This window comes from Vanacampus margaritifer, chromosome 6 (genome assembly GCF_051991255.1).
Source record: "Vanacampus margaritifer isolate UIUO_Vmar chromosome 6, RoL_Vmar_1.0, whole genome shotgun sequence".
Classification (NCBI taxonomy): domain Eukaryota; kingdom Metazoa; phylum Chordata; class Actinopteri; order Syngnathiformes; family Syngnathidae; genus Vanacampus; species Vanacampus margaritifer.
Window position 1 is genome coordinate 15,201,212 of NC_135437.1, and position 27,467 is coordinate 15,228,678.

General features: G+C 39.5%; 1 protein-coding gene across 5 annotated transcripts in view; it reads left to right on the forward strand.

The window, feature by feature from the left end:
• Positions 1 to 1,344: 1,344 nt before the first annotated feature.
• The window catches only part of mgat4c (mgat4 family member C), an 87,820-nt gene continuing 61,697 nt past the window's right edge, over positions 1,345 to 27,467 (forward strand). The window contains exons 1-2 of one of the 5 annotated variants that reach the window (XM_077569598.1): positions 1,345 to 1,651; positions 1,737 to 2,212. The gene's annotated coding sequence lies outside the window, so the exon portion shown is untranslated. Of the gene's footprint in view, positions 2,213 to 26,814; positions 26,863 to 27,467 lie in introns of those variants that run through there. The other 4 variants (XM_077569595.1, XM_077569596.1, XM_077569597.1 and 1 more) reach the window with 4 other exon arrangements.

Here is a 27,467-nt window from a genome sequence, read left to right on the forward strand (position 1 = left end):
CCATGAAATCTATTTTAATGGACTGTGATGCGCAAACATTGCACCTCATGAATCCTGCCCATCAACAAGTGAATTTACAAGTGTGTGATTTCACCAAACTAAATTATTTTACTGTTATTATGATTATTATTATTATTATGCAATCCTTTCAAGCTGCCAAGGAAACGGCCCTTGTGATTCGTTGATTGGGTACAACTGTTTTTATTAGACTTGATGGCAGGTGATTGAGACAGATGAAATCTGCCTAGTAACTGATGAAGTCACAAACTGGCCAAATAAACCAATCAACCAAATCAAGTTATTAAAATTGTTGACAAAATGATGGAGCTATCAGAGAATGTTTTTTATTGGACCAAATTAATGATTACTATTATTTATGTTATATCATAAATGCACTGAATCAAAACAAAACAGAACTACAATATCATCTAAACGGGATTCTGGGGGCAGCCATTTTGCTACTTTCTGCCAACTGAAGATGGCATCACAGTGCCCACTACCTTATGGCTTCGCTTGTAAACGTCACATGACCAAACACAGAAAACAGGTGAGCTGTGATTGGTCGTTACCTAAACTCTGAGTGATGTCATTTTCAGTCGACAGCAAGAGGCTGTACAAGGCAACTTGATAGACAAAAACGAGTAATTTTTCTTCTGCTTAATTCATATTCCATAACGTAATATTAATCACAATGCTGTGTTCAGACTAGTGTGGGCGCATGTAACATATTGTAAGAAAATTTTTGACCTTCCATAAACTTTTGTCTTTACAACGACCCACTGTTTTAGGCCTCGTCCAGACAGAAGCAAAGCCGGCTTCGTTCCTCAAACAAATCTCGCACACTTGGAATAATTTCAAGACTTTGCGTGTGTCCAAAAGAAGACGCTGAGGATGTGTAACGGCTGTAATGTACATGCCAAGTTTGGAGTGGCGCTGTAGCGTAGCCACAGGGAGTTAACAGAAAGCATGGAAGAAGAATCATCGAAGAAGACGAACACTTTTTTTTCCTAACTTTATTGCAATCTGCAGAACAAACATGGCTTTGCATGTATCGAAACAACATGAAAAAGACGAACACAGGAGAAATGACAATGGCGGGTGATTCAAGTACAATACTACTTGTTGAACGTGGAAATAAAGAAGCAAAATATTTTGCTGCAAAAGTATAAGCAAGCTAAGGAGGCTGCGCAAAACGACGACGACACGGCTATCTGCCATTGTTGTTGACAGACTGACGGTTCGCATTGGCGCATACGTCATCAATCTGCGACAATGCGTCGTCATCGAGCTGCGGCCATTACGTCATCACCGGAGGAGTATCCTGCATATGGTGTCAAGACAAACGCGTACGGGGCACGTTTTGAAATCTTTCCACTCTGCAGCCCGGTTTTCTAAGTGATCGGTTTTCTAAGTGATCGGTTTCAAGCTCCGAAATTGCGCCGTCATGTGGACGAACGTCTTAAGCCGTAAGAGACTTGTGCAGACACATTGAAACGGGGCCTTAGTGAGTAGGATACTTTTTTCACAGCTACTTTTTGAACAGCTGAACGGCCAAATTAACAACAGGTGTTTGAGCCATGGTAATTGCAGGGACGTTTGTATTCCTCTCTGTAACCTGCTGATGACGCTCAATTTCTTTCAATTTGCTTAGGCATGGACTATTTTCTATCTTCAAAACCATTTCTTACGAGTCTTCTTATCGTTTATGTTAAATATTGAGTGTGCCTTCTTGACAGGTGTGTCCGGGCTCGCCGAGGCTCGCTGCACAAGCGTGCACACAGCTGGAGCGAGCTGCTCTCCACTTCTCCCTCCAATCTGCTTCTCCCTCGCACCGCCCCTCCCGAGCTCTCAGCTCCGCGCCGCCGCGAGCATCCGCTCCGAAAGAGCAGCGGCAGACGGCGCTCACAATCCGGACCGATGGCACCTTTGCGGTACGGCAGCAGTTCGGACAGCTAAAAGAGAAAAAAAAAAAAGTGGAGCAAAAGTGGACAGAGGTGAGCACCGGACGAGTCGACAGGAGTGGAAGAGGAGAAGGAGGTGTCGACGCCAGTGCGGACGTTCGCGGCTGGAGCCTGACTGGCTGCACCGCCGCCCGCCCGCGGGTTGCTTTGTGGCGGCGTCGCTCGTTGCTGTGCCACCGGAGCCCCGGCGTTTCGGTGGCGGACATCGGCGTGTGCTGACGTGGAGGAGAGTGACGGGCGCGCGCACGTCGGTAAGTGAGCGTGGACGTGCAAGTCAATCAGCATGACTTTGTTTTTATAGGAGACAATTTACTTGTTACTAATTGACCATCGATGGATTTTTGCTATTAATACATTTACTGATTACTTTAAGTTAACACCATGAATGGCAGCAGTTATTTATGCATGGATTTAATTATTACTATTAATACCAATGATAGCGTTACTTATTGCTATAGACTTTACTTAACTATTAATAGATTTACTCAATACTATGGATGACTTTACTTAATGGGTTTCTTTAGTACTATTGATGGATTTAGTTATTTATTTCAATCACTTTAGTTATTACGATGGATTGTTTTATTTAGAACTATGGGTGGATTTACTCGTGAATCTGGAAGGTTTTTCTCATCACTATGTAGCTTTACTTAGTACTATGGATGTCTTAAATATTTTCTTATAACTGTGAATGATTTAACTTATGACTAGATGTTCAATACCAGACCAATACCAGTATGAGTAGTCACTGTTTGAGTACTGACTGATACAGAGTACCAATACTGTTAGTGCTTTTGATCTATAAATTTATTTTAACACAATAACAAAAATATTTGAAGCAAATGATGATTTGCCGATCTGTCAAACTGCCGCAGTATAGCGCCAACTACTACCATGGAGGACTTACTCAATGTCAGTTTTCTTTGCCTTAAGTATTTGGTATTGGCACATTCGGCAGGCTCCGCATGTACCTGACACTGAAAATAACTCAACTATAATAGCACTTTAAAACAACCGCTGTCAGTGTTTCCAACAGATTTGAAATCTACTTGGGTGGGTGGACTCTGGTGGTGGGAAGGTGCGAGGGGGGGTTCTCAGTCCTGTTACTACGTCTCCTCTAGCGAACTAACGTTACATGAGGTAAATCCAGTAAAAAGAAGAAGAAATAAAACAACGTACAACAATACAAATAACATAAAAACAGTAAATATCACAAAACATTAAAACAATACCGAATCAAAAGCAAAAGAATAAAAAAAAGATAACATTTTAAAATAAAGTTTTCAAAATAAGGCCGGTATGGGCCTGATACTGAAACTTCCTGTTGTTGCCAACTCTCCTTGTTCTTTTTCTGCTATGTGGGGCAGCACCTCCAAAATAATATTGCTACCCTGTCGACAAAAAGTGTGGACTCCACCAAAAATGAGAATTTCTCTTTAGTTTAAATTTTTGTAGTTTGAGCATGTGTGTGACTTGATTTTGCTGTCGCTCTCTCTGTCCTTCAATTTGTGTGGCAGCAAAAATATTAGAAACGGTGCCCTGTCAATCAAAAGTCCGCATTTTAAAAAAAATCTTTGAAACATTTATTTTGCTCACGTATGTATGACTTTCTCGAGCTGCTGTCCTTTCTGCACTTAAGTCACAGACCGTTATTGTGTGTTTTAATCACATGGAACACAAAAAGAAAGAGTCACACATCGACAAGGTCAAGCGTCCTCCTTCACAAAGCGACGGAGGAATTGCGTCACGTTCGGGTTTCTGCCGCTGGCACCCCCCCCCCCCCCCCCCCACATAAAATCTCCCCCCACCCCTCCATCTCTCCCCAGCCAAACAGTGGCTCATTACTTCCCGCTGCCGGCCCACTAGGGGTCACCAGAGGTGGACAGAGCTTCTCGGAGCCCCAGCTTGTTACCAGAAAGAGCTCTTTTTTGCTTTCTTTCATTTTAATGTTCTTAAGGGCAAAAAAACGCTTGCTGTCTGTTAGTCTAAAAATATATATGACTTTTGAACTCATCTATGTCAAGCCTCTTTGATAATAAAACACAAATTCCTGGAAGAAAAAAAAGAAGCATCGTGATGCTGAAATGCAAGTACTTGAATGTGTTATGCTCATTCAAGATGAACCGGATTCTTGTTTTAATCACAGGGTGAAATGGTCGCTGCAATGATTGCTGCATGAGAGCAAGAACCCTGTTGATTCCGAGCCCAATGCAGCCAAACTATCGTCCAAAGAGCCGTGTCCCAATACTTTTGTCTCTAATGTATCCCTAATTTGCATCAAAATTGGCTGTAAAATATGGTAAAACATTCCTCATCAAAGCGAGTCCTGGGGTTAATTAAAACGCACCGTGCAGTATCAAGACTTATGAACATAAATATGGAGTATGTGCGACGACACTTGGATTAACATTCAAATTCTTCACTGCCTCAAATGGTCATAAAAGTCGATTCGTTTTAGGAGTGCTTTTTTCTTCTTTTTTTTTCTCTATTACACTTGTGCTCCCCACTCTCTGTAATTAAGTGCATTTGCCATCCACTCTGTACTAGACATATCAGTTATTTTAATTAGCCTCAGGTATCTAATTTATTTAGTAAATTAATTTGTTTAACCGCATGCAACTTTTCTTTTTTCAACATTCTTTTTTTATCCACTCATTTCAGAAAAACGATGTCTTTGTTATCATATTCTAAGAGTTTTTCCAATGAATTTAATTGAAATTATATTATTTACATTTTTTAGGATATTTTATTTGAATTCTTAAACTGCAATATACTTAACCTACCCATGTGTCTACTATCTTGATGTCTACTGTATCTATCTACTGTATCCCAATTGTTGTCCTTTTCCAAGAATCGCCCGTGAAAGGTTAGACAAATGTTAGCAATAATGGTTGCAGTGCCTCTTGACCCCCAAACCCCCGGAACTACCCCCACCCGGTTTGAGTCTCCCCCCGCGTCTGCGCTAGTGGAGGTCATAAATGTCCCTATGACTCATTCCACCCACGCAATGTAATAAACGTTGCTGATGCTTCAACCTTCAATCTAGCGTACACATTTTAGAACGCATCAAGACAATTTAGTCTTTAATGATCCGAATGTACGAATATTTAAAAAAAATCTGAACAGCTTCAAACTTCAATGAAGTGAACATTCATGTTTTTTTTAAACAAAGAGACGGTTTAGTCTGCAATGTTGTTTGAAAGCGACAATTTTGAATGTTTTATAACCCTTGTGTACTTGTTTTTGTGAACATTGTACATGTTGTAATCATCAAAGACACTTTGAAGCAAACATTGTGTTTTTGAAAGAATAAAATGCAATTTAGAGTCTTCAATGAAGCTTTGGAAGCATCTTAGACAATTTAGGGACTGCACTATGCATGTAGTCCACGTGTTCTTGTGAACATTGTACTTGTATTTGTAAACATCAAAGATCATTTAGGGTCTTTGAAGCTAACATTGTGTTTTTGAGCGCATAGAAGACCAACGACAATCTTCAACGCAGCTAACGTTGTGTTGTAAACATCAGACCATTTTGAATGTTTTATAAATCGAGTGTACATGCTTTTGTGAGCATCAAAGGCAGTTTAGGAATTCTGAAGCTAACATTGTTTTAAAAAACATCAAAGACAACTTTAGAATCTCCTCTATGAAGCGAAAATCATGTTTTTGAAAATATCAATTGTGTCAGCATCGTCTTTTTTGAATTCTTCAAAGGCATGTCAACTCTTAAATGAAGATAATGTTGTAATTCTCAAAACATTGAAGACAATTTCATTATCAAGGATCGAACCAGCCACTGTTCTTTTTAAAACATCAAATTCAATTAACCTCAAGTGCAGTTAACATCATACTTTTGAAATCAAAAACAAGTTCTGTACTGTCTCTATGCTGGACTTGGTGTATCTGGTGCAGTTTTTAAACTACCCTGGTGTCCTCCAGGTTCAGGAACTCACTAACATCTTTCACAAGAGCCTCCAAAACACATTTATTAGCAAAGGAACGAGAGTTTTTCATTGCGCTAACTGATGAACAAACATTTTAGACGGCCTGTCGCTTCCGTTTAAGCAGCTTTCTTTGCAAGCCTGCTTTCTACCTGACGCTCGTTTGAAGCCGCCGCCTTATCGCCTGGATCAATAAATGGCAGGGATGATGAGATAACGTCCCGCGTTCCATCTCTCCAAACCGCAACTCCCCCGCTTTCCTCAGGTGGGCATCTGCATGCCGTCGCCACATCAATGGCGCTCATGAATTATGGAGGCGTGTCCCGCTTCTGTCTGTCACCCGCAAGTCTAATTAGCTTGGCCTGACACTTCTCGTCATCATGTGCCAAGTAGAAGCTTGGGGGAAGATTTTGTTGTGGCCCTTTGACTTGATCAAGCGGCCCGAGCCTGTTCCCGATGGTTTATTTGTGGTGTGTGCATCGGTGTCTAATAGCATGACATCATAGCATGGCAACACATGATTTCAATCAAGCTAAATTAGCAATCAAGCTAATTTAGCTGTATCCCCCCCCCCCTTTTTTTTTTTACAGTTAAGCACATTTTAGTTTGTTCCTGTAAACACCAAAGACAATTTAGGGCCTTCTACAAATAAAATATAATGTCTTTGAAAATGTCTTTGGCTTCAATGAAGCTAACATGAAAATACAATTTAGTAATTTAATGTCATGTAATTGAAGCTCACCTAAAAATGAAAAAAAAAAAAAAGTCTAACCAATAACCTCAAATGGTTTCTCTAATATGGAAGAGGATTAGGGCCAGTAAAAAGAGAAAAAAAAGTTTTGGCAGGATTCTGACTTTAATCTCAGAATTCTGACTTTATTCTCAGAATTCTGACTTTAATCTCAGAATTCTGACTCTCAGAATTCTCACTTTAGCTCTTTGATTGCCAAAAACGTTAAATAACGTTTAGTAAAATCCTATGGAGGAGTGCCAAAGACGTTAAAAGACGTTTGTTTCAAAACAGAGATGAAACTAACCATTTTCTATTGTTGATTACTGAAAAACGGAATAAGGTAGAAACAAACTTTTTCTGATGAAAGATGAGAGTCCAATCTTTCATCTGGTAGTATGTGTGTTTCCATAGTCCAAACACAACATTTTCTGTGGACCTTGAAAGATCAGTCAAAAATGCTTAAATCGGCTGGCACCCACGGCATCCCTTTTCTGAAAACGTCTGGCAGTCAAAGAGTTAAAGTGAGAATGCTCACTTTATTCTCAGAATTCTGAGAATTTCCACTTTAAAGTCAGAATTCTGACTTTAAAGTCAGAATTCTGAAAATAAAGTGAGAATCCTGCCAAACTTTATTTCTCTCTCTTCACTGGCCCTAATCCTCTTCCGTACTATTATTTATTGCAATTAGCTGTGTTTTTATTACCATTTTCTCGGTTTGTTTTATGAAGAAAGTGAGTACAAAACCCGCCCCAGGGAGTGTTTACAAATGGGTGAACTCCTGAGTGGCCGCCTACTTGGCTGCATTCGCCGCCATTGTCTGCTCAGGCTGATGAAGTGCCGGCGATGTGGCTCAGGTGATCCCTGAGAGGAAGTGGAGGTGGTGTGGGGGTATGACGAGAGGGGAGAGGTGGGGGTCCGTCTGGTCAGCTGATGAGCGCTGAGGAGTCTGAGATTTATGACCCCAGCCGAACAAAGCTGTGTCTGCTGTGGGCCCGTGAAGCATAAATCAGCCAGAAGTGGGTCAGGTTGGGTCAGCGGCTGGCGGCAGATCTGCTCTCCCCTTTTTATTTTTTGTTTTTCTAAAAAGGTGCGCTGGGTCGCTTTTGTGCAAATGACACCTTTGCATGCTCTTCAACATATCATTGTATGCAATAGTAAATGACTAATTAGTCTTCCATGTGAGTACTGTACATGGTTTTGTTAACAGCGAGCACAGTTTAGTCCGCAAAGAATGTTTTTTTTTTTTTGCTATCAGTTTAAGCAATTTTTTTGTAAACGTCAGACTATTTAAAGGCTTTAATGATCTAAAGTGCACATTTTTATACACATCAAAGACAGTTTTGAGCCTAATGTACAGTTTTTCATAAAGATGAGGAAATGAGTTTACAGTGACGCTACCGGCTAAACTCTTAAGACTAATTTAATATTCAATAAAGTTTAACATGTATTTTTTTTGTAAGCATCAAGACTATTTTTATCTTCAATGAAACTGCACGTTTTTTCAGTGAGCTGGACTTTTTTTTTTTAAACATTAAAGATAGTTTGTATCATTAAATAAGTGTTTTGTAAACATCTAAGACAATTTAGTCTTTAGTGAAACTAAAGCCCGTATACGACGTATATGGTTTGAACGGTTGCGTCTGCGAATGTTGCTTTCTCATCAGGGTTCGTTCATGGTCGCAACATTCGCCAACAGTTTTAAAGGTTTTTGTTGTCGCAAGGACATTTTGAACATGTACAAGCAAAGGTTTAGTGAACGTTACGACCTTGAACGAACCTTGACGTGAAATCCACATTCACTACCGTCCCAAACACAAACGATCGTCCCCTCAGTGGGATACGGGCTTAACTTACGTACTTTTGTAATCAAAGACAATTTAGTCTTCAATTAACCAAATGCACGTTTTTTTTAAGCAACAATAAGATCATTTTCAATGTTTAATGAATCAAACATACATGTTTTTGTAAATTTATGTTAACAAAAACATTTATAGTATATAATGGCTCTATATGGCAATTTAGTCTTCAACAAACTATTCAAAGACTATTTGATTTTCAGTGTAGCAAGCCCATCTAAGCCTTTAAACATCAAAGCCAGTTAAGAGGCTTAAATGCTCACTTTTATGGAAGCATCAAAGACATTAAACATTGATTAGATTAGATCAACTTTATTAGTCCCACAATGGGGCTTTTTTTTTGTACAAATTTCACTCTCAATGACGTTTACGTACATTTATGACAATTTAAAAAAGCTTATGATTGGTGCTATTGTCGCTTTCAACTCTTTTCCCGGCCACTTTGGTGACTCGTCTTCCTGCAGGGCTCCCTGAGTCCACGTGGAAAATTGATTTAATACGTGAGGATTAGTGTTGCTCGCTATAGGCGTGCGCGTTACATTACGATGATTAATCCGGCATCGACACGCAGGCGCGCGCACGTACGTACGTGCACACACAGGTTAAATGATGTTATCGGGCTAAATTTGAACGCGTTTGCCCAAGTCCAGGCGGCTCAAGATAAAGAAACGGCGGTGGCCAGGACGCCTCATTTATTTGTTCTTTGTAAATATCAAAGAGAGTTTGAAGACCTCAAGGAGTCTGATGTAAGTTATTTTGTTAACATCAAAGACAGTTTGAGCGTAAAGACAATTTAAAGTCATCAATTAGGCTTTTGTAAATGTCAAAACGGTTATGACTCATTTGCTCAGAAAAACGTATAAATATGTTCTATTTTAAATAGTACAGTGGTCCCAAAAAACGTATTTATATGTTGTTGTTTAATTTTTTTTTTAATTTTTTTTTTATGCAAGAGCATACAGAAGGATTTGATGCAGCCTCTGAACAGAAGAGAAAACTTAAAGTAATGGTAGTTATTACAAAAACAGCCAGCAGGTGGTAGCAGAGTATAAGAGATGAACTAGGGCCATGTTGCAAAAAGTTTTTTCCCCCACAGTTTTAAACAGATTTGTGAATAATGATGAAACTTAGCTAAATTCTAATGCTAATTGCTGCAAAACGGAAACAGATAGAAATATACTTTTTTTTCCCCAATGAAGGAAGGGACTCTTCCATGTTTTTATAGTAAAAGAACACAATATTGTGTCGGCCTTGCAAAATCAGTCAAAATCCAGCTAAACCGCTGTGGGCGAAGGGGATTGCTTCAGTGAAAATGGCTGCAAGTGAATGAGTTAATGAATGTTAAGGACAATTTAACATACTTGTATTTCTAAACATCAAAGACTCAATTCAACTCACAATCACACCTGTGGACAATTTGGATGAAGCTAATATGCTAATATGAACGTGGGAGGAGAATCAAACACAAACGTCCGAACTGTGTGGCAGACATGCTAATCACTGGCGCGCCATCCTGCTTTCCGCAAACCAGACAATACAAATACTACACGTGTCTGCCGTCCCATGCTAATGAACACCCCGCAGATTTTGGAGGTCGCGTCGCATTGCCTTCAGTCGAGGCCGTACAGGAAGTGAGCGGTAGCGGCAGGCGTGCAGTGCTAATGTTGTGCTCTTTGTGATGCTAATTTCCCGCCGGTGTGCGAGGTGAGGAGGGAGCAAGTTCCCCGCCACTTAATCCAAATTGTTGCAAGTTTATTGTGTAGCAGCAAACAGCAAATTTTTATTTAATTTTTTTTAGCAAGCAGATAAACACTTTAAAATACAAAAAAAAAAAAATGTTTGGCTTTAAGTGTGAAACAAGGGCAGCCTTGACAACCTTTCAGTTATGCTTTTAATATTGTTGCTTCCAGTTATAGGTGGAGAGTGACTGCATTTTTTTTCATTCACGTGTTTCAAATCTTAATTTTCAAAAGTGTGAATCAGAGACATTTTTAGTGAAGCTAATCTAAGTGTTTTTTTGTAAACATGTAAAGCGATTCAGTCTTTAGCTAAATCCAGTTTTTGTAAACACTGCACCAATGTTTTTGTCGACTCAAAGACAAGTTATGAGTCCAAGACTAGTCTTCTCCAAGCTGGTGTGTAAACATCAAAGACCGTTTAATGAACCTTTTTGTAAACATCAGACAATAACGAACAGAATATACATTTTATAAACATCAAAGAGAATTTAGTGTCTTTGACAACTTTGTGTTCAATTGGACCTAACGTACCTGATGCAAACATCAAAGACAATTTCATCTTCAGATGTGTTTTTGTATACGTAAAAAGACAATTTAGTGTTCAATTAACATTTTGTAAACATCAAAGACCATTTTGAAAAGAGTCTAAATTGTCTTTTTATAAAGTGTTAACTCTTTGACTGCCAGACGTCTTCAGAAAAGGGATGCCGTGGGTGACAGCCGATTTAAGCATTTTTGACTGATCTTTCAAGGTCCACAGAAAATGATGTGTTTGGACTATGGAAACACACATACTACCAAATGAAAGATTTGACTCTCATCTTTCATCAGAAAAAAGGTTTGTTTCTACCTTATTCCGTTTTTCAGTAATCAACAATAGAAAATGGTTAGTTTCACCTCTGTTTTGAAAAAAACGTATTTTAACGTCTTTGGCACTCCTCTATAGGATTTTACTAAACGTTATTTAAAGTTTTGGCAGTGAAAGAGTTAATTAAAAACAAATTTATCGTAGAACTGCAAAATCACAAAGCAAAACTGTGGAAAAAGTCATTGCGTCAGAAAACAATTTATTTGTTTATTTTCCGGAAGTAGCATAGAAAAGTAAGGCTTTCAGAGAGAAAAAAAAAATCACAATGCTTTTATTCCTTTTATAAAAATAGGGGGGGAAAAAATTCTTCAGTTGTTTTATAGATTTTTTCCCTATTTTTTTCCTCAACGGCTCATAAAAGATTTCCTGAAATGTGCAGAATGCTCCTCTTTACCTTTTTAGCGGTTTGTCTCCAAGGAGCCCGGTGAGCTCGCTCGTGAAAGCTGTTTTTCCCCCCCTCTTTTTTTCACAGCTCTTTGAATTCAACATCTGTTCTCTGACTTAAAGTCATATCTGCCGTGCAATATGATAATTCCTCCCCTGACAACCTTGAATGAGGCATGATGTCTCACGCCGCGCGCTATGCTCGTTAGCTCGCCACTTAAAGACAACGGCAGGAGATCACGACATTTTTACGACTTCTTGGAGTTTCTTCCGCTCACATTCATTCCCGAGACGTGGCATAAATGTGTACGCTATTATTTATTCCGCCCCGGGTTTCGAATGGGGCCATAAAGGATGACGACGGTGGCCATCAGGCTGGCTGTCAGCATGACATATCATCCTATTGTATCGTATTGTAATTGGAGTGAATCATAATCTGATTTAATATATCACAGTCTGGCTTATTACATCACATTATATCATGAATAGAATGACTGAATGGCATGGTTTTGAATCATAATTGGCGTTAATTGCATTGTATATCAGCCAAGCGGTTATAAAGTGGAGGCGATCTTATTGTTAGTATCGCATGACACCATCAAATTGGGGGGCGCAGTGTGATGCCCGGGGGGAATTGTAAATGCACATCCACTACAGTAGGTGGCAGTGGCACTCTCATTGTCAGAGAGTGTGCAACGATTACTAGCTCATCTGCAGAGACGTACTTACCGCAATTTTGTAGACAAATGATGCTAATTATTAGTACTATAGAATATTTTTAGAATCGATTAATCTCTCGATTTTTCAATCGATTAATCGACTTATCGGATTAATTTAAATTTTGTGTTAAAGTCTATTAAAAAAGCACTTTTTCCCCTGATTACTGTTTATTAACCAGTGATTGGTGTTCATTTCATACTTCATATTCATATAGTGATTTTAAAAAGGGGGATGTTGTAGTATGTTACCCATTCGGTCATCGTAAAAATAGATGCTTGCAAATGTCTTATTTTGATTAAACATTAGATAATCAGTCTTCTTTCATGAAGGACTACAGAAATCAGTAAACAATGACTTGTGATATGCTGAAATGCGATGGATTTGGACACTTTTCGATGATTAAAATAGATGTCGATTAATTTGATAATCGATTACTTGCCGATTAAGCAATGAATTTTGACATTTATAGTCGCAGCAGCGAGTTGGGGGCGCAAAATATTTTCTTCCTCCTGAGGGGGCGTAGCAAATAAATAATTAAGAAGCACTGCATTACACTATTTTAGAGAGAATCATATCGTAATTGTAGTAAATTGTGTTGCATCATTTTGTATAAAAATTGGAGTGAATCCTATTGTGTTCGATTGTATCGTAATTGGAGTACATTTGGCTGAAGTGAAAAATTGCATTGTGATTGGCCGTCAATCATATTAGTCCTGTATCGTAATTACAAGGAATCATATTTCATTGGAATCATATTGTATTGCATTGCAAGTAATATTAATATTGTAATCGCATCATAATTAGAATCGCATCATATTGCATGGGAAGAGCTTCATCGTACGGCCAAGCGTCCGTTTACACACGAGTCGTATCTGGCAATCATCAGGAGGCAGCTGCTTGCCTGAACCTTCCCCCTCCGTGGTGTTGTCGTGCCACCTGGACGTCGCCAACAAACGTGCGCCGATTGTCTTATCGCAGGTGAAATTCCCGCCGCTCCGTGTTGTGTGTTGGAGAGCCAACGCGGCCTCGGCGGCGGCGGCGAGATTAGGCGGGAAATTGACACTGACAGATCTCATGCATTACGGCTTCCTGGGAGGCAGCTGCGGGGCCCGACGAGGCGGCAGGTAGCGCTTCCCATCAACGCCGCGCCGCCTCTTCTTTAATACGCCTGCAGTGTGTTGGCAGGATGAGAGCCAGCCCGCCATCCCGCCATCCCGCCAGCCCGCATGCCCGCCTGGATCCTTTTCCGGCGGAGATAAGGCCAGGTGTGCTCGGAGACGATTCATTGGACTAATGTGTTTACGGCGACGGTAATGAATAGAGTGCGAGTCATTAATTTGAGCTCTTCCAGCTAAATAACAAAGCAAATATGGGCAAAACTGTTTCATTTCCCTTTGGAACTGGAAGCAACACCTCCCCGCTACGAGCCCACCCCCATACAAACCCCCACCAGCCTCTCTACTGCATCTGCGCTAATGAGATAAAACCAGTCCTACTTTGTTGTTTTTGATCTGCCTTGGTGGAAAAACCAAGGACGGAATGTACAACCGAGCAATTACATGCATTTCTCTGCTTTGGTTTTCCTTTCATGGGATTTTCTTTAGTGTCCCTTGGTAGCATTTTTATGCTGCAAAAAATAAAAAATAAAAAAAGGGCTCATCATACTCTAACATATCGTTATGGGAGTTACTCGTATCGTATCTCATGGCATCATTTCGTACCAGGACATATCGTAATCAGAGCACAACATTGGTAGGGATGGGCGAGTACCAATACTAGGTATCGATATCAGTATCGTACCGGGCATCAAATCGGCCGATACCTGGCCTTATTTCTGGGTATCGGTACTCACAATCGGCAACTGTTTTACAGGAACTAGAAATTAGAAAAATAGAAAATTGACATAATTCCATGCAATTTTAAGGAAAAATGCTATATTGGGAAAAGTATTAGTGGTATCGGTACTCTGTATCGGTGACGACTCGGAAAAATACTCGGACTGGTATCGGTCAAATTGGATTGGCTCATATCAGATCATACTTTGAGCGTATCCAATCATAGTTCATTGTATCGTATCATAATTGGTAGTGATGGTTGAGTACTGATACCAGGTATTGGTATCGGGTTGATACCAGACCTTATTTCAAGGTATTGTTACTTGCGACGGCGACCGATACCAGTATCGGCCATCCTCTTGTTGCTGTTTTACGATCAGGAACAAGAAATTTGAAATTAGGAGAACAGAAAATTGCTATTTATTTCATGCAATTTTAAGGAAAAATGCTACTTTGGGATATATCATTTTGTTTTTTAATCTGTCATTTTTTAACGGAAAATTTATGTATCAAAAGTACTAGAAAGTGTGGGTTCTTGATAACAGTATCGGTGCCTATTCAACCTTTGAGTACTCGTACTGGTATTGATTTGGAAAAAGTGGTATCAAACATCCCAAATAATATGACACAAATATTACCACTGTCCCAAAAATGTATTTATAAGGATTTGTTGTTGTTGTTTTTTACCTTTTTTTATGCTAGAGCATTGGAGAAGGCTTTGATGCAGCCTCTGACATAAAGAGGACGCTTAAAGCAATGGTAGTTATTACAAAAACGGCCAACAGGTGGCAGCGGAGTATAAGAGATCAACCAGGGCCATGTTGAAAAAAGGCTCCCCCCCACAGTGTTTTAAACAGATTTGTGACTAATGATAACACTTAGCTATATTCTAATGCTAATTGCTACAAAACGGAAACAGATGGAAATATACATTTTTTCCTGATGAAAAAAGAGACTCTAATCTTTCTTTCAAAGTTTTGTGAACCTTGCAAAATCCGTCAAAATCCAGTAAAACAGCTGGAAGTTGCTTCAGTGAAAATGAATTTAATATTAGTCCCAAAAATGCTTCACCCCATCTTCAATAAATAAATATTCCCAGACTGCTCGTCTTGAGTTAGCATATGAATCGTGTTGAATATAGGCCCATATTTCTATTGGTGAAAGGTGCTCCGGGCGTTGCCTGGCAACAAAGCATGTCCCTGGAAGCTCTCTCTGACTTTTGTGAAATGCGCAAGGTGTCAATTTTGGGAGGGAAAAGTGTTTCTTTCCCCCTCAACATGGACGGAAAGCCTTGCATTGAGAGTAGAGAGCTGCCAGGTGACGGAGTGTAATTGACTCATCTGTTCTCTCCTCATAGAACGAATCTCACTGCAAAATCAATTATTGGCTGTTCAGAAAAGCCTTTTGTGGCGTTATCAGGGTGCGTACAAAAGCTGGAGTACTTTGGCCCGGGTAGGTTGTTGCTTAATTGACACTGTGAGAGAGGAGGTCGTTCTCAAACATTCTGTTCAGTGAACACCTCCCAAAAGAGGGGGATTATATTTGAAAATGTGAATGGATGGATCATTTTATTTGTTTTATATTTGGCGGTGTTTTTATTAGGTATTTTTGTGATTGTTAATTTTTGCTTTATATTTTTAAGCATCTTTTATTTTGCTATTTTTAAAAATGATTCTCCTTTTTTTTTTTTTTTTATATTTTTTATTTATTTATATGGGTAGTCTACCATTTTGTCTTTATTTTGTAATTTTGCGCCATTTTTAGCCTTTTATAGAGGTCATCATTTAACAAACTCCTCCCACATTATTTATCCCATCATCTTCAAACTTTGGCTGTTTCATCTAAAGATGTTCTAGATCAGAGCCAACACAGGTGGAGATCGTTATCAGCCTTCTCCAGAGATTGCTGATTAGCTGATGATATGAATCACCTGTGTTGGCTGTGGGAGGCATGGAAAACAGGCTGGATACCCGGACCAGGGTTGGGGACCTCTGTTCTAGATGAAAAGCTTTTTTTTTGTTGCACGCTGTTAGGGCTGGGGAAAAAAGTCGACCAATTGGTCGACGCAAAAATGCGTGCGTCAAAGCTATTTTAATCATTTAAAAATATATATTTGTGGCACCTGGAAGTTGCCGGAGGCCCGGAACCAAAACAGACGCTCCCCACCTTACGAACGAGTTACGTTCCGGACGATCGTTCGTAAGGTGAATTTGTTCGTAAGTTGAATTTGTTCGTAAGTTGCTTCAGTGCTATATTTTGTATTATAATTTATGTTTAAAGCCTATATAAGTATATTGAAGGTTTATATAAGTATGTTTAAGGCTTGTACAAGTAACCTGCATTGGTTTGTACTGAAAAAAACTTTTAATAAAATGGAGAGAATACGTACAGTACTGTACTACGTATGTTAGAGAGAGAGAGCGAGAGACACACACAGTATGTACATGTACGTAATAAGATAAATAAAATGAAGTTTAACTTACTTTTGGAAGATGTACTCGATGCTTAAGGAGATGATGGAGGAGGAGGAAGAGGAGGATTTTATATCATGAGAGATTCTTCGTCGTCTCTGGAATCGGCTTCAAAAGTTATTTCCTGCTTCATGGGGACCGGCGTTTCTTCCTCCTCCTCCTTGCCACGTTGCTCAGCCTCCAATGAGCTCTCACAGCGCCAATCGTCGGTATTAGCGGCGGAAAGAAGCACTACGCGCAATACAAAATCTAACTTACAGCATTTCTTTCCGAACATTTTTCGACATACTGTACACGCAGAAATGTTCGTATGTACCGTTGTTCGTAACTTGAATGTTCGTAAGTAGGGGAGCGTCTGTAGTTCATGTTTCCGCAAGGACACTTATTGCTTTTTAAAAATGATTTTTTATTTTAAAAATCCAAAAGTTGTTAGTGACAGCACTACACGCTGTTGCCGTGGCGATACGGGGTTTCTGAGGGTCTAATCTGAGGTGAAAACATCAGGCCTACCAAAAACATATTTTAGAGGTTTATTGTCCTGTCCTGTGCCAGTATCCCAATGTGGGCAGGATTGCGATGACCTGTATAGCTCTTTTATTTTATATTTATGTAATTAATATTTTTGTATTTTCACTATTGTTATTTATTTTAGTTTATTTTAACTTTTATTTTCAAGAATTCTTTCTTTCTTCTTTTTTTTTTCAGATTTTCCTTTTTGAAAATTTTATAAGCATATTTATTTTATTTCATTTTATTTTTATTTTTATTTTTATAGAGTGCAGCTTCATGCTGAGCACGTGAATGCACTGCAATCTACCTCCCTCATGTTTACCACAATGCTGTGAGTCGTTCTTTTTCAGGCCTGATTACAATAATCACAGTGACCCCCTTCTTTTTGTGTGTCCATTTGTCCAGCTAGCGTTCATGGGTGCCAACACAAGTCATCGAAAACCAATCACAGACTGGTGACGCCATCCGCTACCCTTTGTTGGTCTCAAAGCGTCATTTCTAGCACGGTGTCCAAGCGAATGCACGGCGACGGTCTTAACCCACTTTGGGTGCCAAGACGCATAACAAACTGTAGTGTTGCTCTTTGGAGAGTGACACGAGAAAGGCGGAAACTTGAAAAGAGGCCGGGAGCGCTAATGAGCCTTATTTTAAGAAACACAACACGCCTCATGAATATTTAACAGCTTGTCTCCTTGATGAACCGCAGCCACAACATGAAGGGAAAAAAACACACATTATGTGCGAAAAATATAAATCATGTCTACAGTATTACTCTGCTGCTCACCGATGATTGACGCGTTCACGTTGGCAACTTTGTTGTGTGTATAGAGTTTAACACTAGTCATGTGGCAAAAGTACTAAAACTGCACCGAAAGAAACTGTACAGTGCATACACCACCATGAAACGCCCCCCCCCCCCCGCTTTACTTCCCTTTTTTTCCGTGAAGTGCGCACACTCATGGCCAACAACAAGGTACTCGAAAATGGCCGTGCCCGCCCGAAGCCTTGACCGACATGCTGGCTGTCAAGTCGCACTTTAAAAAGGAAGAATGTCCTCATATTTGTTTTTTTCCCCGTTTTTCTATACATAAAGTGTAGACTCTCAGCCAACAACGAGACACTCTAAAGCAGCTTTACCAGCATGAAGTCCAGTACACATGCTGGCTGTTTCGTCAGACCTTTAATTCCCTCTCACTCTTCCACTATCTCTCATCATCAACAATGAGGCGCGCTAAACAGGCCCCGCCAGCCCAAAGCAATGGTCTACACGCTGGCTATCAAACTGGATTTAACCCCCCCCAAAAAAAGACAAATCCTCCTATTTTGTTTTTCCATCTTTCTCTGCATGGCTTATGTACTTACGGCCAACAACGAGGCGCTCTAAAGCAGCTGTGCCAGTATGAAGTCCAGTACATATGCTGGCTGTTATGTCAGACTTTTTATTCCCCTCACTCTTCCACTATCTCTTCATAATGTGAACACATTCGTGGCCAACGATGAGGCACTCTAAACTGGCCAGCTCAAAGCCCTGGTCCCACACGCTGGTTGTCATGTCGGACTTTTCTACTCACTCTTCCGCCATCTGTCCATAATTTGCGTACACTCGTGGCCAACAATGAGGCGCTCTAAACTGGCCATGCCAGCCCAAAGCCCTGGTCCACACGCTGGCAATCAAGTTGGAGTTAAAAAAACAAAACAAAAAGTCCTCCTATTTAGTTTTTCCATCTTTCTCTACATATGACTTATGTACTTATGGCCAACAATGAGGCGCTCTAAACTGGCCATGCCAGCCCAAAGCCCTGGTCCACACGCTGGCAATTAAGTTGCAGTTAAAAAAACAAAACAAAAAGCCTCCTATTTTGTTTTTCCATCTTTCTCTGCATATGACTTATGTACTTATGGCCAACAATGAGGCGCTCTAAACTGGCCATGCCAGCCCAAAGCCCTGGTCCACACGTTGGCAATCAAGTTGGAGCTAAAAAAACAAAACAAAAAGCCTCCTATTTTGTTTTTCCATCTTTCTCTGCATATGACTTATGTACTTATGGCCAACAATAAGGCGCTCTAAAGCAGCTGTGCCAGCATGAAGTCCTGTACACATGCTTGCTGTTATGTCAGACCCCCCCCCCCACCGTACTCTTCCGCCATCTCTCTGTGATGTGCACACTCTTCAGCTCATGTGGCAGACGTCTGTCAACCCACCACTGTGCCACGCCCCCTGGAAGCCGATTGGCTGCCGGCATTGCGACGTGTCGTTTTAATAACACTGCAATCTCCCTTATTCCCCGGCCGTATATCCCCGCGTCGCTCTGCGGCTCGCCGTATATTTTAGTTACGGTGCCGGCTTCATCACCCGTCAGCCTCGATGGCCCCCGTAAATATCCCGCGCACAATTAGGCCGACGGGACGCACGCACACACAACAAAACCAGTTAGTGAGGGTGGGGAGCGCTAAAAAAAAAAAACGAGGCTACGTTCAATCACCAGAGACGGCCTGACGGGAAACCCGAGGAGTGAAAACAAACGTTATTGGCCAAAAGGAGGCTTTTCGTTGCCCCCTGTGGTCAATGCCGTCAATTATCAGGGTGGGCTCATCGTACTGCCTTCAATTGTCCGGAAGAAACCGTGAGCCAACCGGGTGAAAAGTGTCACAATCACAATGATCCATGGTGGGCATCCCGGTTTTTATTATTACTGCAGTAGGCCCCCTGGCTCCACAATGCTGAAATCTTTAAATGGATGCCATAAAACACGCACACGCACTCAAACACGCGCACGTGCACACACACACACACACACACACACATTTCACATTAGAAAAATAATACAAACTGATACACAAATATTACAAATCATACAAAGTATTAGAAACATATACAGAAAATTAGACACAAATACAGAAACGATAACAAATGTTAAAAACAAAAACACAAATATTAGGCAATAAAATGCAAATTAGACAAAATTACACTAACATCGAAAACAATGTAATCAGTTTTATGAACAATATAAATTATTGGGTAAAAAAAGAGAGTATATATTTTCAGTACAAAATGTATTAAAACCAAAACCTACTAATTAAAAAATATAAATATTACAACTAAAATATTAGAAACTAATACAAAATATATAGGAAAAAAGCAAATTAGATGAAAATACGAAAGTACTGGGAAATGATACTAAGATAATAATGATTTTAAAAAATTACAACACAAACAAATTTACAAAAAGCACAAATAATTCAAATACAAAATAAAATATTTAATGAATATATTAAATATTATATATATTAAATGAATCTATCATTTTAATATATTAAATACAAAATACATTACAAAATTATAGAAAATAATGAAAAATACAGACACAAATTTAAAAAAAAAATTAATTACACAATACATATATTTAAAATAGAAAATACACAAATATTACAAATAGAAAAGTATTTTCAAGTTTTTGATAAAAAATTCACAAATTTACAAATAAAATAATAATAATATTTTACACAATAAATACAAATTACTTAAAAAATACTTAATATATTATATTAATAAATTACAAAATTATAACTATTAGATGAAACGAATGCAAAATAAATTAAAAAAAAAAATGGACCAAAAAAATGGAACACAATACCGAAATATTTGACAGAAAGAAAATAATTAAAAACACACACACACACATTTTAAGGCATTAAAAAAAAATGAAAAATGAGGCAAGCAGTATAAAAAAAATACCCTCAAAACAATATAATTTGTCTTCTTCTTCTACAGTCTACGGTGAAGAAACCAGAAAACCGACAACTACTCTCCGAGACCCTAAATGTGCTTGCAGTGATATTGAAAATTCACAGCGGTCGTAACCGTGTGGAAATTTGATCAAAGTTTATCAGCCAAGCGCTTTGGAATACACCCGAATCCTCTTGCATAACGAGCCACATGCTGCTTCTTCAAACATTATCCGCTCACATTTAGCAGCACGTTGTGCTCAATTTCCATTACAGAGCCCCTCTAAAGTAATGCTCACGCCCATGTCATTTCAAAATAAAAGTTTACTCAAGTTGTTTCCTGCTGGGCGGCCGTCGGCCGTGTTTCCTCACGACTCAGCGGGCTGCGTCTCGGTCGGCCCCCGGAGTCCACCTGTGGGCTGATGGAAACAAGAGTGAGCTCTTGTCCGGGTCTGGGCCAGCGTGTAATGGAATTGTAAGCTCATTTCACACACTGCGCAAAAGCGCGGCCCCGCTTCGGGGACGCCACATCTCAGCGCAGCCACACGATCACACAAACTTTCTTTGCCAAAGTTGAGCTGTCCTCTGTTATGTTCAGCAGCAACCTTACAACGTTAGTTGCTGTCACAGATGCAAAAACAAGTTTGAATATCTAAAATGAAATAACGCCAAAGAAGACACACAGTTAAGGTTTCGAGACAGGGTTAGTGTTTCAATAACCCCAACCCCTACTTGAAACCCTAACCCAGGCTTCCTTAATCCCAAACCCTACTTGACACACTAACTTTTTGAAGACAGGGTTAGGATTTCAAACAAGGGTTATTTTTTCAAATTAGCGTTTCAAGTTCGGGTTTCAAATGACAGTTTGTAGCCACGGTTCAGGTTTAAAATAAGATCAATGTTCCAAAGTAGGGTTGCAAATCAGGGTTAGTGTTTCAACTAAGATTTTCAAGATGGTGTTACGGTGTGAGTTTGAGTTTTAAATCAAGGTCATGGTTTCAAGAGCACTAGTGTTTAAAATTAAGGTTCAAGGTTTCAAATTAGGGTTTCAAGTCAGGATTACTGTTTCAAGTGAGGGTTGCAAATTAAGGTTTCAAGACTAGGGCTTCAAGATGAGGTCAGGTCTTCCAATTACAATTTGATGCCAGGGTTTGGGTTTCAAATTAGGGTTTCAAGTCAATGTTAATGTTTCAAGTTAAGGTTTCAAACCAGGATTAGTGTTGCAAATTCAAGTTTCAAGATAGGGTTATGGTTTCAATTAGAGGTTTAAAATTCAGGTTTAATATTTCAAATTACGGTTTCAAGTGAGGGTTGGGGTTTCAAATTAGAATTTAAAACCTGGATTAGGGTTTCAAACCTTTGTTTCCAGATATGTTTTAAATTAAGGTTTAAAATGAAGGTTTCAAATTTGGGTTTCAAGTCAAGTTAGTGTTTCAAATGAAGTTTTCAAGACAGGGTAAGAACTTCATTTATAATTAGGGTTTCAAATTGGAGTTAGGGTTCAAATAACAATTTGAAGCCAGGGTTAGGATTTCAAACAAGATTGATGTTTCAAATTAGGGTTTGAAATTGGAGTTAGGTTTAAATTAAGATTTCAAAGCTGTGTTTGGATTTCAAAGGATTAGGGTTTCAAGCAACGGTTACAAATGTCTAATTCGTTTTTCTAGAGTGGGCTGTGATTTGAGGTTAAGGTTTTAAGCGAGGATTATGGCTTCAAATTCAAGTTTAAATGAATGCCTGAAGAGGAAAAAGGGCCTGCGTAGGCATCCGTGCCCAGCCTAAGGCTCCTCTCTGGCGGACACCCACGCCACTCGGCCTGGCCACTTGGCCGCTGAGCTCTGGAGCCAAAGTCTGTTTCTAAAACCATCTTGTTAAGATGAAGAATTAACACTCAGGCACAACTCAGGCTGCGCTCCAACTCTCCATTGATGAATTAATTGATTAAGAGGAGGCTTTTGTCCATATGGTGTATTTAGTTGTGGGAGCAGCCAAGCAGTAAATTGCCTTTTATTGGGCCTCACCTTTTTTACTTGTGAGGGTCACCGACGAGACTTCTCTGCTGCACTGGCTTAACTTGTAATTAGGGTCTACACACTAACACTATAGAGAGTGCGGAGGTTCTTTGGGGTCTTCAGAACTGCAGAGTGTCTTTGAAAGTCGCAAGCAATGTTGAGGAAAAAAACTGCAGATATCCACAATAAAAACAACACCTCATGATATTCATTTACGTGAAGAAGGATGTGAACCGGCAAGCACAGAGGTGCTAGCATAGCAGTGCTAACATAGCAGTGCTAGCATAGCGCAGGCACAATTTACGATTTGACGTATTGGTTTAGACTGGATTTCAAACTATGTTTAGGATTTTAAATTAAGCATCCAAAACAATGTTTTAGTTTCAAATTCGTTTTTAAATCCTGGTTTAAGTTTATTTTGTTTGTACAGTATTCCAAATTAGCGCGTCAATGTAGGGTTTCATTCCTGGCTTTGAAAGCAGTAAAGAATGTCCTGACATGCGTTAGTGTGCTGATCACTGCTAATAAGCTGACTGCGTATATCACGATGAGAGCCAATAAACAGACAAAGGTGAGCCTGTTGATTTTGGACACACGCTGTATAATAATCCCAATTAGTCAGATGGTCTACTTTGTCATTCACGTCCTCCATCTTTAATGAGGAGTCACCCCGGGAGGCAGATGGCACATTAGCGCTAATAAAGCAAAGCGGCCATCCTGTCATACATTTGAGTTGTGTTGTGTAGATGTGTTGTGCAGTTGGGTCGGGTCAGGAGGTGTGCGACGTGCGTACGCGTTCAACCGTATCCAATTCGGTGGCGATGCATCATATCTCGACGAGGTAACAAAAAAAAAAAAAAAGAGCGACGTCAGCATTTCAACTCGCTGATGGTGCGATTTGTTGTTGTCAGCAGTCTGGTGAAACAACGATCCAGGCTTATTCTATGTACATGCTTCAACATACATTACGCGTGCACTTTGGACTGTATTGTTTGTGTGTTGAGCCAAGTCGGGATTTTTGGGACTTGTATTTGTGTGTGTGGAGAAAATGGGGTGCACCAACTCGTGTTTTTTTCCTCCATATTTTTTATCTTGATAGAAGGGATGTGTCAAGTCACATCTCTTTAGAAAGGGTGCACCAAATCAAGTGTTGTACAGGTGCAAACTCAGGCTTTTTTAGGGTTGTGGCGATCTCTGGCTTTATTTATTTTAGGGGTGTCAAGTGATTACAATTTTTAATCACAGTTGATCGCATGACGTCAATAGTTACCTCGCGATTAATCAAAAATTTTCTATCTGTTAGAAATGTACAATAAAATATTTTTATAAATTATAAATTTTCATACTCTTGTTAACGTAAAAGTGGGATTTTTTTTTTAAGTTATAGAAATATGGCTGCATCTTTGTCATTGTTAAATTATTTTCATAATAATTCATAAAATTGAGTTCAAATGAAAAAGATGTTCTGTACTGTAAAAAACGAGTGATAGTGATTTGTGTTGAGGTCATTTTTCTGCCACTAGATGGCATAATTGCATTTGTGAGGCGTTGTTGACACCTCAGTGCATTTTTCTTTTCATATTAAGTGCTATGTAACCTTTAACATGAAGTAACGTTCAACACATTTTTAAAATTGCAAAATACAACTTTACCCCAATCTCCACAAATATATGCATTATTATTAAATTTATTACTGCTTAATTTTGACGTGGACGTGTTTGCTGCGTTGCGACTGGAATTCCCCCAGTACAGGCTTTCCAAGTAAAAGGCGGTCATTAATCAAGAAAAAAAACTAGTGGAGTTAAAGAAACTTTGAATTAACTCAAAATTAACACACTATTTGTGACAACCCTATTTTATGTATGCATGTATTTCTTTATTTTACATATATGTGTGTGCAGGGGAGAGGATCTGCGCTTTTTGGGTGCAGTTGAGAGGGGGTGCACCAACTCATGCATTTTTAGGAACTTTTTTTTTCTGTGCAGAGGAGTGAGGTTGAGGTCATTTGAACAAAAAAAATATTCAGGTTTGAGGAGGTGTGGCACCTCAGTTTATTTCTTTTCTATTTCTTTATTATTTTTTTTTACTTTATATGTGTGCGAGGGTGAATGGGTTCACCATTTTTTTTGTGTGACTGAGAGAAGGGTGACCAACTTCCTGCGCCAATTCAGGCTTTTGGGGATTTTTATCGCATTCTGGGTATAAGAAATACAGAGTGAGAGCATGCTGTAGTTGAAGCTTTTAATTTATTTACTATTTTGTTTGTGTGGTAACTTTTTGTGTGGGATGGAGAGGGTTATGCCAACTCCAGCGTTTTTTTTTTCTTTCTTTGAGAGGGAGCTCGCCAACCCAGTTTTTTTTTTTTTTTTTTTTGCTTAAGTTCTTCTAAAAGCACTGACTCACCAGCTTGTCTTGATGGAGCGAATACATTGAGCGTGATTGTTTTTAAGGTGATCTTGGCTGCAATGTGGCATTATTGATCTGCAAACACACACACACTGTGAACGTGTAAATGTGATCACTGTGTTGTTTTCTCACCTCCTCCACAGTGAAAATACTAGGAGTATGTATTTTTATTGCATTTGTAATAGAATTGGTGGACCAACTCAGGCTTTCATGTAAAGATGGTGCACCAAAGAGAACTTCTTTTTTTTTTTTTCTTTAAATCCTTTGGCAGTGGAGAAGGGTGTGTAAAGTCCGATTTTTTTTTTTATAAAGAAGTGCGTTAGAACAGGTGCATACAAATTCTGTTATTCATTTTGTCAACATGGGGCTTTTTTTTTTCATTTGAGTGAATACTGAGCAGTACAATGTGAATTGAATTGAATGAGAAAATGTCAGGAGGTTGAGGGTTTTGGTGGTAAGGGTGGAAAAAAGCTGGAGGGCCCAAGTGAAGGGAGGCAAAGAGTGCAGGAGAATTCAATAAAAAAAAAGAAGTCCAACAAGGAACGTGGAATCAAAATTACTTCATTGACAAAGCCGAAATTCAATGTATCAAATTAACACAAGGAAACTAAAACATTACCACAAGAAGCACGACATGACAAAGTTTACTTTGAGCAGTGACAGCAACGTACATGAATATTAAGCTGACTGACAGAAAACAAGGAACTAATGCTGCATTCATGGAAGGTGGGAAATTGGATTTATCCCATTCGGGCTGTCCCAGTTCTGACCCCAAAAGCGTTCCAAGCAAATGTAAACAACAAAGATGGCTGATTCCGATAAATCGTTTGTTGTTATGGTTCACACACTCAGTACAAATCATTTTGTATTATGTGACGTTACTTATTTCTAATAACAAAATGAAAACAATAGAAATAAATATATATGTATAATCTTGTAAATTATGTTTTGCCATTCATGGTCTGGGTTGCCATGGGTGTCGCCATTGTAGAGTGACGTCAGAGTGAATCCGGTCGGGCTTCTTTTTTTCTTTTCTAACTCAACTCAACAAAGGGGTGTTCCAGTGATCGGAGGTCGGCAAAGTCCGACTTCCCACCTTCCTCGAATGCACCATAAATACACGCAAACAACGAGCTACATGTGGATAAGACTGTCGTGGCTAAGGGAGCTGATCGGTTGCCACTATGATGAGAACAGATGGAAATTTTAGCATTGTAGCCACGCCCCCAATAAATCTGAAATTGGTGAAAAACCTAAAAAAATATATATATATTACCTCAGTCTTTTCACCATTTATTTTCAATCATGTATAAAATCTATGATTTCACTTCATAGGAAATTTTAATTTTTTGTGTAGTGTGTCACTCTGCCAACTAAATTTCCCCCCCTTTTGTTTTTGTATGAATACGTTCACATTTTCGTTAGACTTCATGTGTAGAGTTAGAGGGGGTGCACCAAATGAGGCTTTTTGGACTTCAATCGTCATCCGGATTCATTGGTATTCATACGTATTTGTTTTGTTTGGAGACTCTTGGCTCAGCGTGATGAGTTGTGGCCGCCCGAGGCTGCGGCTGAGAAGAATCTGGAGGGAGGTGGCAGGCAGGCAGGCGGGCTGCGGATTAAAGATGATATCGTGCGGCGGAGCAGAGGAATGATGGCGGAGATACACCACGCAGGCCCAGTTGCCGGCGAAGTTGAGTATGTTACACAAGTTTCCTCACAGAATAATGATGAGAGAAGAGGTGCGCCTTTGATCCTTTCAGAATAAAGTTTACTTGTTTGGCTCAACCAGAGTCAGTTTTGCGGTGGCTGACAGGGTTAGCTTGTTTACCACTTTGGTGCGCGCAGAGGTAGTCTTGAGTGGTGCGCACCCAATTTTACGCCACCGGTGCGCTTCAGTGTTTGCTTTTTTGGTGCACATCAGAGTTTGTTCATTTGGTGTATACCAATTTGGCTCGTTTGGTGCGCAGTGTGTTCAGTTTTTAGGTGTACACAAGGGTTCTGTGGTTTGGTGCGCACCCGAGTCCAGTCGATTGGTGGGCTCCAGCGTTTTCTTGTTTGGTACGGACCAGGGTTCACTTTTTTTGGTGTGCACGAGAGTTTGCATGTTTGGCTCAGTTGCAAACTTTGATGCGCAACAAACTCCTGAACCCACGTGTGTACCAAACAAACCAACCTTGGGACCAGGTTTGGTTCGTACCGGGCAGAGTTATTATGGTTTTTTTTTAATGTATTTTTTTAGTTAGTTTTTATTTCATTTTGAGGTTTTTTTTTTTTTTTGTTAGTTTTAATTAGTTTTTAGG